The sequence below is a fragment of the Salmo salar genome, chromosome 12 (genome assembly GCF_965601325.2).
Source record: "Salmo salar chromosome 12, fSalSal1, whole genome shotgun sequence".
Taxonomy (NCBI): domain Eukaryota; kingdom Metazoa; phylum Chordata; class Actinopteri; order Salmoniformes; family Salmonidae; genus Salmo; species Salmo salar.
Genome location: NC_138302.1, coordinates 81,889,846 through 81,905,015, shown reverse-complemented (window position 1 = coordinate 81,905,015; position 15,170 = coordinate 81,889,846).

The following is a 15,170-nucleotide window of genomic DNA, read 5'->3' as shown; positions in this document are numbered from 1 at the left end:
AAAAGTAGCGAGGCTACATACAGACACCGCTTAGTCAGGCTGATTGAGGTAGTATGTACATGTAGATATGGTTAAAGTGACTATGCATATATGATGAACAGAGAGTAGCAGTAGCGTAAAAGAGGGTTTGGCGGGTGGTGGGTGGCGGGTGGCGAGACACAATGCAGATAGCTCGGTTAGCCAATGTGCGGGAGCACTGGTTGGTCGGACCAATTGAGGTAGCCAATAACACAAAAGCTGCGAAAGGAGAGTTGAAAATAAAGAAAAGGGAGGGTCAGAAAAGTAATGTCTGGAAAAGATTTGGTGAAGTGGTAAAATAGGATGGTAGCAGTGCTATGTTACCAGCTATGTTATGTGTGTTGACTGTGAGGCGCTATAAACATTCAAGACGAGAATTTCAAATAGGCCTATGGCATGTCAAGGCAACTGTGGCCTACTGTTTAGATTGGTTAAATGGAAACTGAAATATGGACACTGTCTGTAGGTCTATAACCTCTAATATAGCCTTAATAATAACTCTTGCAGAATTAAGCATTTCTTGTAGTAAAATGGTACACCAAATGTAGGCAACATTTTGATTTAGGAACAGGAGTGGAGAAATATGATTTATGTATTTCTGCATCTTGTGAGAATGCAATTAGATACCATCTGCAGAGGTGCCATCTTCTTCATAAATGCATAATAAAAGCTGATAGAATTTCAAACACGTAAAATATGCATCAAAGCCGATCTGAAATCTTATCAGAAACATGTTGGGTTGTTTTCACAGCTTTATTTTTCCTTGCAACTGGTCAAATTGATGACATTTTGACATTTTGCACAGAAAATCTTTCCCGTTTCTTTTTTGCGTTATTGTCTTTTCTCCCCAGTCCCTAAATGTCTTTCCTCCGAGAAAGATGACAGAGAAAACTTTACAGATGTCAACTAGATTGAAGCATTCATTCATTCTATCGATCTATTGCATTATTATGTTGAGAAAGTGTTTATTTAGTCTTCTAGGGCATCATATAATGACAGAAGAGAAGTTACATGTGTCTAATAATTATAGACAAGTTAATTAACAAATAGCCTAACAAAATGTCGGAAATTATTATCAGAAACATATCTAAATTGAGCAAAAACAAAAAAATCTTGCACCCCTTGTCAAAAAATTGTTCTGCTGTGTTTGAACACAGCCCATTTTCGATATTTGCAGGTTAGTGTTGGGTGCGGGGCCTCAGATTTTCACCTTATCACATTTAGTCGGGCGGTTGCAGATGGGTTATTAGCAATTATGGGCGGGTGAAGGTGAACAAGCAGCTGACCCGCAGGCCACTACTTTCCACCCCTACTCTTGTCCACAGTGGTTTGCGAACCCTCAACCTTCCGCCCGCAGCCCTGTGTGGTATCAAGGTTCCTGCGTAGCCACACAGGATGAATAACATCCTGCATGGCTCTGGTTTGTTACCTATAACAATTGATGCTGTTTTGAAGGCAAATGGTGGTCACAACAAATATTGTTTTAATGTAGATTTTTCTTCTGTTCACACACTTTGCATTTTGTTAATTGATAAATATAATCTATTAACATGTCTATTTATGAAAGCATTCTTACTTTACAGCATTTTTTCACACCTGACTAAAACTTTTGCACAGTACTGTACATTTTCCCAAGGACCACAGTGTATGAGCTGCCAGGAACATAATCCCCCGCAGCAAGACTGTTGTGAGCGTGTCTTTTTTCCACTGAACAATAGTGGATAAGTATCTGCTCTTGTGTGTAGTGTGAGAAGTGTGAGAAGTGTTCCTGTGAATGAATATATCAATGGATGGATGAACCATGAGTGTCTCTGATTCAGAGAGGTTGGGTTAAATGCGGAAGACACATTTCTGTTGAATGCATTCAGTTGTGCAACTGACTAGGTATCCCCCTTTCCCCTTCCCCTTCATAGTACAGTCGTGGCCAAAGGTTTTGAGAATGACACAAATATTAATTTCCACAAAGTTTGCTGCTTCAGTGTCTTTAGATATTTTTGTCAGATGTTGCTATTGAATACTGAAGTATAATTACAAGCATTTCATAAGTGTCAAAGGCTTTTATTGACAATTACATGAAGTTGATGCAAAGAGTCAATATTTGCAGTGTTGACCCTTCTTTTTCAAGACCAAATCCGCCCTGGCATGCTGTCAATTAACTTCTGGGCCACATCCTGACTGATGGCAGCCCATTCTTGCATAATCATTGCTTGGAGTTTGTCAGAATTTGTGGGTTTTTGTTTGTCCACCCGCCTCTTGAGGATTGACCACAAGTTCTCAATGGGATTAAGGTCTGGGGAGTTTCCTGGCCATGGACCCAAAATATCGATGTTTTGTTCCCCGAGCCACTTAGTATCACTTTTGCCTTATGGCAAGGTGCTCCATCATGTTGGAAAAGGCATTGTTCATCACCAAACTCTTCCTGGATGGTTGGGAGAAGTTGTTCTCGGAGGATGTGTTGGTACCATTCTTTATTCATGGCTGTGTTCTTAGGCAAAATTGTGAGTGATCCCACTCCCTTGGCTGAGAAGCAACCCCACACATGAATGGTCTCAGGATGCTTTACTGTTGGCGCTCACCTTGTTTTCTCCGGACAAGCTTTTTTCCGTATGCCCCAAACAATCGGAAAGGGCTTGCAGCTGTAATTTTTGCAAAAGGTGGCTCTACAAAGTATTGACTTTGAGGGGTGAATAGTTATGCATGCTCAAGTTATTTTATTTTTTTTGTCTTATTTCTTGTTTGTTACACAATACAAAATATTTAGCATCTTCAAAGTGGTAGGCATGTTGTGTAAATCAAATGATACAAACTCCCCAAAAATCTATTTTAATTCCAGGTTGTAAGGCAACAAAATAGGAAAAATGCCAAGCGGGGTGAATACTTTCGCAAGCCACTGTATATAATATATATTGCATATATAATATACTGCTCAAAAAAATAAAGGGAACACTTAAACAACACATCCTAGATCTGAATGAAAGAAATAATCGTATTAAATACTTTTTTCTTTACATAGTTGAATGTGCTGACAACAAAATAACACAAAAATAATCAATGGAAATCCAATTTATCAACCCATGGAGGTCTGGATTTGGAGTCACACTCAAAATTAAAGTGGAAAACCACACTACAGGCTGATCCAACTTTGATGTAATGTCCTTAAAACAAGTCAAAATGAGGCTCAGTAGTGTGTGTGGCCTCCACGTGCCTGTATGACCTCCCAACAATGCCTGGGCATGCTCCTGATGAGGTGGCGGATGGTCTCCTGAGGGATCTCCTCCCAGACCTGGACTAAAGCATCCGCCAACTCCTGGACAGTCTGTGGTGCAACGTGGCGTTGGTGGATGGAGCGAGACATGATGTCCCAGATGTGCTCAATTGGATTCAGGTCTGGGGAACGGGCGGGCCAGTCCAGAGCATCAATGCCTTCCTCTTGCAGGAACTGCTGACACCCTCCAGCCACATGAGGTCTAGCATTGTCTTGCATTAGGAGGAACCCAGGGCCAACCGCACCAGCATATGGTCTCACAAGGGGTCTGAGGATCTCATCTCGGTACCTAATGGCAGTCAGACTACCTCTGGCGAGCACATGGAGGGCTGTGCGGCCCCCCAAAGAAATGCCACCCCACACCATGACTGACCCAGCGCCAAACCGGTCATGCTGGAGGATGTTGCAGGCAGCAGAACGTTCTCCACGGTGTCTCCAGACTCTGTCACATCTGTCACGTGCTCAGTGTGAACCTGCTTTCATCTGTGAAGAGCACAGGGCGCCAGTGGCGAATTTGCCAATCTTGGTGTTCTCTGGCAAATGCCAAACGTCCTGCACGGTGTTGGGCTGTAAGCACAACCCCCACCTGTGGACATCGGGCCCTCATACCACCCTCATGGAGTCTGTTTCTGACCGTTTGAGCAGACACATGCACATTTGTGGCCTGCTGGAGGTCATTTTGCAGGGCTCTGGCAGTGCTTCTCCTGCCCCTCCTTGCACAAAGGCGGAGGTAGCGGTCCTGCTGCTGGGTTGTTGCCCTCCTACGGCCTCCTCCACGTCTCCTGATGCACTGGCCTGTCTCCTGGTAGCGCCTCCATGCTCTGGACACTACGCTGACAGACACAGCAAACCTTCTTGCCACAGCTCGCATTGATGTGCCATCCTGGATGAGCTGCACTACCTGAGCCACTTGTGTGGGTTGTAGACTCCGTCCCATGCTACCACTAGAGTGAAAGCACCGCCAGCATTCAAAAGTGACCAAAACATCAGCCAGGAAGCATAGGAACTGAGAAGTGGTCTGTGGTCCCCACCTGCAGAACCACTCCTTTATTGTTGGTGTCCTGCTAATTGCCTATAATTTCCACCTGTTGTCTATTCCATTTGCACAACAGCATGTGAAATGTATTGTCAATCAGTGTTGCTTCCTAAGTGGACAGTTTGATTTCACAGAAGTGTGATTGACTTGGAGTTACATTGTGTTGTTTAAGTGTTCCCTTTATTTTTTTGAGCAGTGTATATACAGTATATATTTCCTTATTATTTTTTATTTTTTCTGCCTCTTGGGCCCCCCACGGCCCTGGGCCCAGTGGCTTCATCCCTGATAAGCCCCTACATTAATCTGGCACCGGATGCAGGCCTATAAACACTGGAGTAGCCTACAGTTCAGTTGTACTGCATGCAACCACATGTGGGGCGCACTAGTCTTGACCCACCAGGGTATAGAGCAGGCGGATCACTAACAGTAGGGTGGTATAGTTAAGCAATAAGGCCTGAGGGTGTGTGGTATATGGCCAATATACCACGGCTAAGGGCTGTTCTTATGCACGACGCATCGCTGAGTGCCTGGATACAGCCATTAGCCGTGGTAGATTGGCCATATACCACAAAGCCCTTAGGTTCCTTATTGCTATTATAAACTGGTTACTGAAGTAATTTGATCTTGGATCAGTAAAACAAATGTTTTGTCATACCAATGGAATACGGTCTCATATAGCACGGCTGTCAACCAATTAGCATTCTGGGCTGATAGTTTATAATGACTTGTAACATCAATGCCTTGCAATGCAACATCCGTCTGCTCTGAGCACCGGTAGACCTAAAGTGAGTGATTTTTTTGTACATGCCACCTTGTGATTCAGTGAATGAATTAATATCGATATAACTGTCCAACAAAGAGCTGGAAATAATCATTGAAAAGTGCATAATTGTGAGCTTCTCCCACATAGCCGGCTTATTTGCAGTGGTGATTTTAGCATGTAAATCTTGGTGGTGCAAACTCCAAAACAAATGTACATGCACACCAGCAAAGCCACCGCACAACTCTAAACAATACATTAATTGCACTAGAACGGTGACAAACGGTGCCCACAAACTGATAGGGCCTACATAAATCAATTCCAACAACAGAGCATTCTTTTCAGCACCATGGACTGAATCCTTACCACCTGGCTATCAGTGGAGCCTGATGAGCGAGATAAGACGAATGTAGTCAATATAGCTATTTGTTCAGCACTTTTGAAATGTAGAGCGACAGAATTCAGAACATGGGCCATTCTTATAGTATTCTCCCTGTAGACCAAGTCAGAACAATAGGATAAATCAAGGGGGCATATGAGAAGACAATGAAATCTCTTACAATATTCGTTGATGACATTTCTCTAAAACAGGCTATAGGCTACATGTGCACCACCAAGTTAGAACAGTCGGCTAAGTTATGAGGGAGAAAGGGACCAAATTATTAGGGTGAGGCACATGGGCTACCAACAGCTTACTACACAACATACACTTAGTATTACTTTCTTAGCTACAGTATAAATATCTCCCTGGCATATTACAGCAGTTTATGCAGCAGCATACAAGACATTTTTGGACTCACCGTTGTTGTGCTGTGCTCACTTGAACAGGAAGGTGGCGTGGTGATTCTTCTTGTGGGCAAAGTTTGTCATGAAACTTTGTCATGAAAGTCTGGCATTCATTGGATTTACGGTGCTTTCAAGACAACTGGATACTCAGAAAAAAACAAGGTTGGATCATGATGTCAGTGATCTTCAGGTCGGAGCTCCAGAAAGTGGCACGAGTTCCCGACTTGGAATTCCGAGTTGGATGACCGTTCAAATCTTATTTTCCCAGTCGGAGGATGTTTTTTCCCGAGTTTCCAGTTGTCTTGAACTCACTGAAGTCTGAGATTTCCCAGTTCCGAGTTTCCAGTTGTTTTCATTGACAGCATGGCCAATATATTCTGGCCCATGGTGTTGCGTGGGAATGTTTATCCTTTTAAGCTTGGAAAAGAGACCCTTAAGCACAGACTTGGACCACACACCCTCTCCACCGAATAGCAGGCAGGGGATGAAAAATAGTGATTACTTTGCAACGCTTGCAGGTTGCCACTGAATCCTTCAAAATCACTCATTGTTGAATTTGCGATTTCTAACTTGTTGTGTAATGTTTATGTCCAATGGCCGATGAGAACCGATACGTTTTATCTATAATTTCTCTTCATATGACAAGGATTGAAAAGGATTTGCCAGTAGATTGTCGACGTGATTCATGATGATGACTGCTAGCTTGCTAGCTAAGATTTTGAAAGCATGACGTTGACATGATCAGTCCAATCAAAGCTACGGTAGATATAACATGATTAAACATACTTTTATCTGTGGCCAATGACCTTGAGCCTTCTTCGATGGGCATTTATAAGGTAAATCTATGGCAGCACCCAAGTGGGTTTGAAATTTCTAGATCACCCTGTAGATTTTGCCTTGACGTAGTGTCCCCAACACTGAGCCAATCACGGCGCAACTAGAGACGATTACTCACCCCTATGCTCTGTGTTTTCCGCTGGCTGCCCCTCCACCACAGAAAGCACTGAGCTAGGCTGAAACACCTGCATTTTAGAGCTGCCTTTAACAAGAAAGGAAAAAAGAGACCAGGTTGGTATGCAACTTTATTAACTCAATACATTTTTTATTTACATTGTTTAGGAACTGATATGTGACACATATTAATGCCAAGATATAATGCAAAACAGGCTGAATGACGGGTCGCCACTGCTTATTTGTCTCTCTCTTTTATAAACTCTGCAGTTGCCCATGTTTCTTCAACATTCATTCAACCAATTAAAAAATAATATCACTGAAATGTATTGAAATCACTTATTAGTGTCAATGGCCTTTCCAAACCAAGTTTTCATTTATTGTAACTCAATGTAATTGTATACTAATTGTTGAAGTTTAATCAGGAAAGGGGAAAATACTTGTAACAAGCATAATGTCTGCCATTCTGTATGAACAAAAGTTTCCTACCAAACCTTTACACTGATGTTCTTGGAGAAACTCTTGCTTGGTTGGTAGTGGGACAGGAGGGACGAGTCAGAGTCTGTGCAGCTTGTTGGCACTGTGTGGTAAAACATAAAACAAATTGTTACTTTAATAGTGCACGGTACAATGCAATGATATATTCCTGTATACACCCCACTGTATCCTGTGCATATGCCAAATAAACATTGATGTTGATTTGATCATATAATTTTGATGGGAGAGAGGAGATAGGTAATATACTGTCCATGGTCTCACCTGAGAGAGAGGAGGTAGGTAATATACTGTCCATGGTCTCAGGTGAGAGAGAGGAGATAGGTAATATACTGTCCATGGTCTCACCTGAGAGAGAGGAGGTAGGTAATATACTGTCCATGGTCTCACCTGAGAGAGAGGAGGTAGGTAATATACTGTCCATGGTCTCAGGTGAGAGAGAGGAGGTAGGTAATATACTGGACATGGTCTCAGGTGAGAGAGAGGAGGTAGGTAATATACTGGACATGGTCTCACCTTAGAGTTTAGTTTATTAGGATCCCCATTAGCTTCTGCACATGCAGCAGCTACTCTTCCTGGGATCCACATAAAACATACAAGTACATGGCAAAGTACAGAACAGTTATAGACAAGAACAACATAAGATATAACATTAAGTCAAAAATGTATTATTATTATTTATTGTTGAAGAATGGTGTCACATCCCTCTAATAGAGTTCCAGATACTAAGACGCGTTGAAGCTGTTCTGGCGGCTCGTGGTGGCCCAAAGCTCTATTAAGATGCTTTATGTTGGTGTTTCATTTATTTTGGCAGTTACCTGTATATCCATTGTCAAAATTGCTCAAGCTCAGTAAATTTGGTTGGGAGTCATTAATGGACAGCAATATTCAAACATTGTCTCTGATTTTGAAGCAGATTTACACTATATATACAAAAGTATGTGGACACCCCTTCAAAATAGTAGATTCAGCTATTTCAGGAACACCGGTTGCTGACAGGTATATAAATCGAGCACACATCCATGCAATCTCCATAGACAAACATTGCCAGTAGAATGACCTTACTGAAGCGTTCAGTGACTTTCAACGTAGCCCGGTCAGTGCTGTTATTGTGAAGTGGAAACAACTAGGAGCAATAACGGCTTAGCCACGAAGTGGTAGGCCACACAAGCTCACAGAACGGGACCATCGAGTGCTGAAGCGCGTAAAAATCCTCTGTCCTCGGTTGCAACCCTCACTACCAAGTTCCAAACTGCCTCTGAAAACAACGTCAGCACAAGAACTGTTCATCGGGAGCTTCATGAAATGGGTTTCCATGGCCGCGCAGCTGCAAACAAGCCTAAGATCCCCATGCGCAATGCCAAGCGTTGGTTGGAGTGGTGTAAAGCTCGCAACCATTGTACTCTGGAGCAGTGGAAACGCATTCTCTGGAGTGATAAATCATGTTTCACCATCTGGCAGTTCGGTGGACGAATCTTGGTTTGGCAGATGCGAGGAGAACGCTACCTGCCCCAATGCATAGTGCCAACTGTAAAGTTTGGTGGAGAAGGATTAATGGGGCTGTTTTTCGGGCTTGGCCCCTTAGTTCCAGTGAAGGGAAATCTTAACGCAACAGCATACAATGACATTAGACAATTCTTGTCACGCCCTGACCATAGAGAGCCCTTGGTTCTCTATGGTATAGTAAGTAGGTCAGGGCGTGACTAGGGGGTGTTCTAGGTTTATTATTTCTATGTTGGTGTGCTTGGTATGGTTCCCAATTAGAGGCAGCTGGTAATCGTTGCCTCTAATTGGAGATCATATTTAGGTAGCCTTTTTCCCACCTGTGTTTTGTGGGATATTGTTTTGAGTTAAGTGCATGTAGCACCTCTGATGTCATGATGTTCGTTAATTGTTTACTTGTTTTGTTTGGAAGTTCGCACTAAATAAAGATGTGGAACTTTAATCACGCTGCGCCTTGGTCCATCTCCACACAACCGTGACAATTCTGTGCTTCCAACTTTGTGGCAATAGTTTGGGGAATGCCCTTTCCTGTTTCAGCATGACAATTCCCCCATGCACAAAGCGATGTCCATACAGAAATGGTTTGTCAAGATCCTTGGAAGAACTTGACTGGCTTGCACAGAGTCCTGACATCAACCCCATCGAACACCTTTGGGATGAATTGGAATGCCGACTGCGAGCCAGGCCTAATCGCCCAACATCAGTGCCCGACCTCACTAATGCTCTTGTGGCTGAATGGAAGCAAGGCCCCGCAGCAATGTTCCAACATCTAGTGGAGAGCCTTCCCAGAAGAGTGGAGGCTGTTATAGCAGAAAATGGGTGACCAACTCCATATTAACGCCCATGATTTTGGAATGAGATGTTTGACGGGCAGGTGTCCACATACTTTTGGTAATGTTGTGTAAGTCAGGACTGAGACTGGACCATTCATAAAACCTCAACACCTATTGGAAAGCCATTCTATTGTGTCTTTGGCATTACAATTTGTGGAATTGTCCCACTTAAAAATACAACTCTATCCCTGGGTTAGGTATTCAGAATAACTTTATATCTGGGCTTTGCTCCTTTCATCTTTTTTTTATTCTGAATATTGCTGTCCATCAATGATTCCCAACCAAATTTTTTATGAGCTTGAGCAATTTTGACAAACACAATGGATAAATGTTGCCCTAAGAGTTGTGCAAAGTTGGTAGAATCTTATTCAAAATTATTTACAGCTGTAATGGCTGCCAAAAGTGCTTCCACCAAGTATTAACTCAACACAATCAATACATCTTCGTTTTTCATTAATTTGGAAAATGTTCTATAATTTTTCTATCACTCTGGAATTGTGGAGAAGGTTGTGTAGATCGGTACAGAAAAAAATGGAATGTATTCTCTTTATAGATTGAATTTTAAGGCAGCAAAATGTGAAGACTGTGCAATGGGTGTGTAGACTTTCACCAGCAACTGTATAAATAGAAGCAGTGGAGCTGTTATTTGGAACACAGCTGTTTGACCCTCAGAGTTCTTCTCTGGAAGGTCATCCTCATATGTTTAGAACATACCAAAATGAATCACCTTTCCCCTACTTCCAGCACACATGGTTGCTGCCATCTGGTATTTGGGGGATGGGAGGAAGAAGTTATACTGAACAAAAATATAAACGCAATATGCAACAGTTTCATAGATTTTACTGAGTTACAGTTCATATAAGGAAATAAATCAATTTAAATAAATACATTAGGCCCTAATCTATGGATTTCACATGATTGGGAATACAGATATGTACAATGCCTTGCAAAAGTATTCATCCCCCTTGGTGTTTTTCCTATTTTGTTGCATTCCAACCTGTCATTTAAATAGATTTTTATTTTTATTTCATATAATGGACATACACAAAATAGTCCAAATTGGTGAAGTGAAATAAAAAAAATAACTTGTTTCAAAAAATTATTAAACCCCCCCCCAGAAAAGTGGTGTGTACACATGTATTCACCCCCTTTGCTATGAAGCCCCTAAATAAGATCTGGTGTAACCAATTACCTTCATAAGTCACATAATTAGTTAAACAAAGTCCACCTGTGTGCAATCTAAGTGTCACATGATCTCAGTATATATACACATGATCTGAAAGGCCCCAGAGTCTGCAACACCACTAAGCAAGGAGCACCACCAAGCAAGCGGAACCATGGAGACCAAGAGCTCTCCAAACAGGTCAGGGACAAAGTTGTGGAGAAGTACAGATCAGTGTTGGGTTATAAAAAATATCAGAAACTTTGAACATCCCACGGAGCAGCATGAAATCCATTATTAAAAAATTGAAAGAATATGGCACCACAAGAAACCTGTCAAGAGAGGGCCGCCCACCAAAAACTATTGGATCAGACAAGGAGGGCGTTAATCAAAGAGGCAACAAAGAGACCAAAGATAACCCTGAAGGAGCAGCAAAGCTCCACAGCGGAGATTGGAGTATCTGTCCATAGGACCACTTTAAGCCGTACACTCCACAGAGCTGGGCTTTACAGAAGAGTGGCCAGAAAAAAGCCATTGCTTAAAGAAAAAATAAGCAAACACGTTTGGAGTTCGCCAAAAGGCATGTGGGAGACTCCCCAAACATATGGAAGAAGGTACTCTGGTCAGATGAGACTAAAATTGAGCTTTTTGGCCATCAAGGAAAATGCTATGTATGGCGCAAACCCAACACCTCTCATCACCCCGATAACACTATCCCCACAGTGAAGCATGATGGTGGCAGCATCATGCTGTGGGGATGTTTTTCATTGGCAGAGACTGGGAAATTGGTCAGAATTGAAGGAATGATGGATGGTGCTAAATACAGGGAAATTCTTGAGGGAAACCTGTTTCAGTCTTCCAGAGATTTGATACTGGGACGGAGATTCACCTTCCAGCAGGACAATGACCCTAAGCATACTGCTAAAGCAACACTTGAGTGGTTTAAGGGGAAACATTTAAATGTCTTGGAATGGCTTAGTCAAATCCCAGACCTCAATCCTCTTGAGAATCTGTAGTATGACTTAAAGATTGCTGTACACCAGCGGAAACCATTCAACTTGTAGGAGCTGGAGCAGTTTTGCCTTGAGGAATGGGAAAAAATCCCAGTGGCTAGATGTGCCAAGCTTATAGAGACATACCCCAAGAGACTTGCAGCTGTAATTTTTGCAAAAAGTGGCTCTACAAAGTATTGACTGAATAGTTATGCGCGCTCACGTTTTCAGTTTTTTTTGTCATATTTCTTGTTTGTTTCACAATAAAAAATATTTAGCATCTTCAAAGTGGTAGGCATGTTGTGTAAATCAAATGATACAACCCCCCCAAAATCTATTTTATTTCCAGGTTGTAAGGAAACAAAATAGGAAAAATGTCAAGGGGGTGAATACTTTCGCAAGCCATCGTATCTCTTGGTCACAGATACCTTAAGAAAAATGGGCCTTACAATGGGCCTCATGATCTCATCACGGTATCTCTGTGCATTCAAATTGCCATTGATTAAATTCCATTGGCTTATGCCTGCCTGCCTGCCCATACTGTAACCCCACCACCACCATGGGGAAATCTTTTCACAACGTTGACATCAGCAAACTGCTCGCCCAAACGGCGCCATACACGTGGTCTGCGGTTGTGAGGCCGGTTAGATGTACTGCCAAATTCGCTAAAACGAAATTGGAGGTGGCTTATGGTAGAGATATGAACATTAAATTCTCTGGCAACAGCACTGGTGGACATTCCTGCAGTCAGCATGCCAATTGCACGCTCACTCAAAACTTCCGGCATCTATGGCGTTGTGTTGTGTGACAAAACTGTACATTTTAGAGTGGCCTTTTTTAGAGTGGGCTTTACAGAAGAGTGGCCAGAAAAAAGCCATTGCTTAAAGAAAAAATAAGCAAACACGTTTGGAGTTCGCCAAAAGGCATGTGGGAGACTCCCCAAACATATGGAAGAAGGTACTCTGGTCAGATGAGACTAAAATTGAGCTTTTTGGCCATCAAGGAAAATGCTATGTATGGCGCAAACCCAACACCTCTCATCACCCCGAGAACAGCACAAGGTGCACTTGTGTAATGATCATGCTGTTTGATATGTATTGATATGCCACACCTGTCAGGTGGATGGATTATCTTGGCAAAGAAAAATGAACAGGGATGTAAACAAATTTGTGCAAAATTATTGTGAGAAATAAGCTTTTTGTGTGTATCGAACATTTCGGGGAACTTTTAATTCAGCTAATGAAACATGGGACCAACAATTTACATGTTGCGTTTATATTTTTGTTTGGTGTAGTTGTGTTTGGCTGTGCTGTTGTTAATATGGGATATCCGCCATGCTTATATTTGGCTCAAACAGATCATGACCTCACAGCTGTTGTTTGCTTCTCATGGATATTTTCACTGACATTCTCAGATCTCACTTTCTACACCAGAGGAATTAAGGCAGAAAAGGAATGTTCGAGTGACAGTTCACAGATAGTATGCCACTTAATTTAGCCCTCCAACAGTCTGTGTTTTATCCTTTACATTTTGTTGGATGGAAGTAAAATACATAGTAATAAAACAGAACATATTGCAGGAATTACATTTTTCCACTCTGAGAGACATTTTTTCTTCATGTGTGACAAGAAGGTACTTCGTAATAAAAATGCAAATTTACTATGTCACAATGGATGATGAAAACAGTCTGGGGTAGAAGATGGTAACTAGCATGAAGAACTTAGCCTGTTAAACTTTATAACTCCGTTATAAAGCATTTGTTGGTTATGATTTCACTTCAAAGCATCTCCACAACTCCCCCACAGCCACTAGCATGCTCAATACAGTCATGGCAGCAGATGCATGATTAAAGCAGGAGGCTGGTATGGGCAGTAGCGATTTTAGCATGTAAATCTTGGTGTGGCAAAAAATAAAAGTGGGATGCATGCCAGCAAAGCCACTACACAACACTAAACAATACGTGAATTGCACTATAATGGCGACAAACAGTGACAAACCAGACAATGAAAGCTCTTACTATATTCAATGATTACATTTCTCAAAAGCAGGTTATAGGCTACATGTGCACCACCACGTTAGAACAGGAGGCAAAATTTAGAGGTGAAAATAGACCAGTTTAATAGGGTGAGGCACATTGGCTACTAACAGCTTACTACTCAACATACACTTAGTATTACTTAGCTACAGAATACATATCTCCCTGGCATATTACATAATTTATGCAGCAGCATACAATACATTTTTGGACTCAACTTGTTGAGCTGTGCTCACTTGAATAAGAAGGTGGCGATTCTGGCATTCTCTGGATTTATGGTGCTTTCTAGACAACTGGGAAAAAATAAGAAAAAAAAGATTTAATCATGATGACATCACTGATCTTCAGGTCGTAGCTCTAGAAAGAGGCCTGAGTTCCCAATTTACAATTCCGAGTTGGATGAAAGTTCAAAACGTATTTTCCCAGTCGAAGCACATTTTTTCCCGAGTTCACAGTTTTCTTGAACTCACTAAAGTCAGATTTTGCAGTTCCAAGTTAACAGTTGTTTTGATCGTGACAAAAATCATGCTTCATTGACAGCATGGCCAATGTTGAATGTTTATAATTTGAAACTAGGAAAAGAGACTGTTAATCTTAGACTTGGGACCACACAGCCACTCCACTGAATAACAAGCTAATGATTGCTTTGCAATGCTTGCAGTAAGCCACTGATTCCTTCCAAACCACTCATTGTTGAATTTGCGATTTCCAACTTGTTGTGTAATGTTTATGTCCAATGGCGGATGAGCACCGATACGTTTTATCTATAATTTCTCTACATTATTTATCTTCATATGACAAGGACTAAAAAGGATTTGCCAGTAGATTGTCAACTTGATTCCTGAGGATGACTGCTTGCTAAGATTTTGAAAGTATGATGTTGACATAATCAGTCCAATCAAATCTACTGTAGATATAACATGAGTTGACGTCATTGTATCTGTGGCCAATGACCTTGAGTCATCTTGGATGGGCACTTCTAATGTAACTCTGCCCCACCTGCCCTGAATGCCGGGTCGCCACTGGGTATGGGTGGTATTTATTGTGCCTCCAGCAGTGACTGGTTGGGACACAGCCTGTTTAGCCAGCCCTGGACACATAATGCTGCCAGAGGCTAGAGTGTGGGAGGGGGATATGTGGGATGAAGTGAAAGGTGAAAAGGTGGTACGACGGGATGCTAATCACTATGGTCTTATGGAGACATGGTGAGGAACAGGAGAGGGGTCAAGCCATTCTCATGCACAGTGTCCCTTATCTCACGCTTTCTAACTTGCTCTATCTCTGCCTATCAGCCTTTTACCATAGGTCTCTTTCCCTCTCACCATTATGATGAC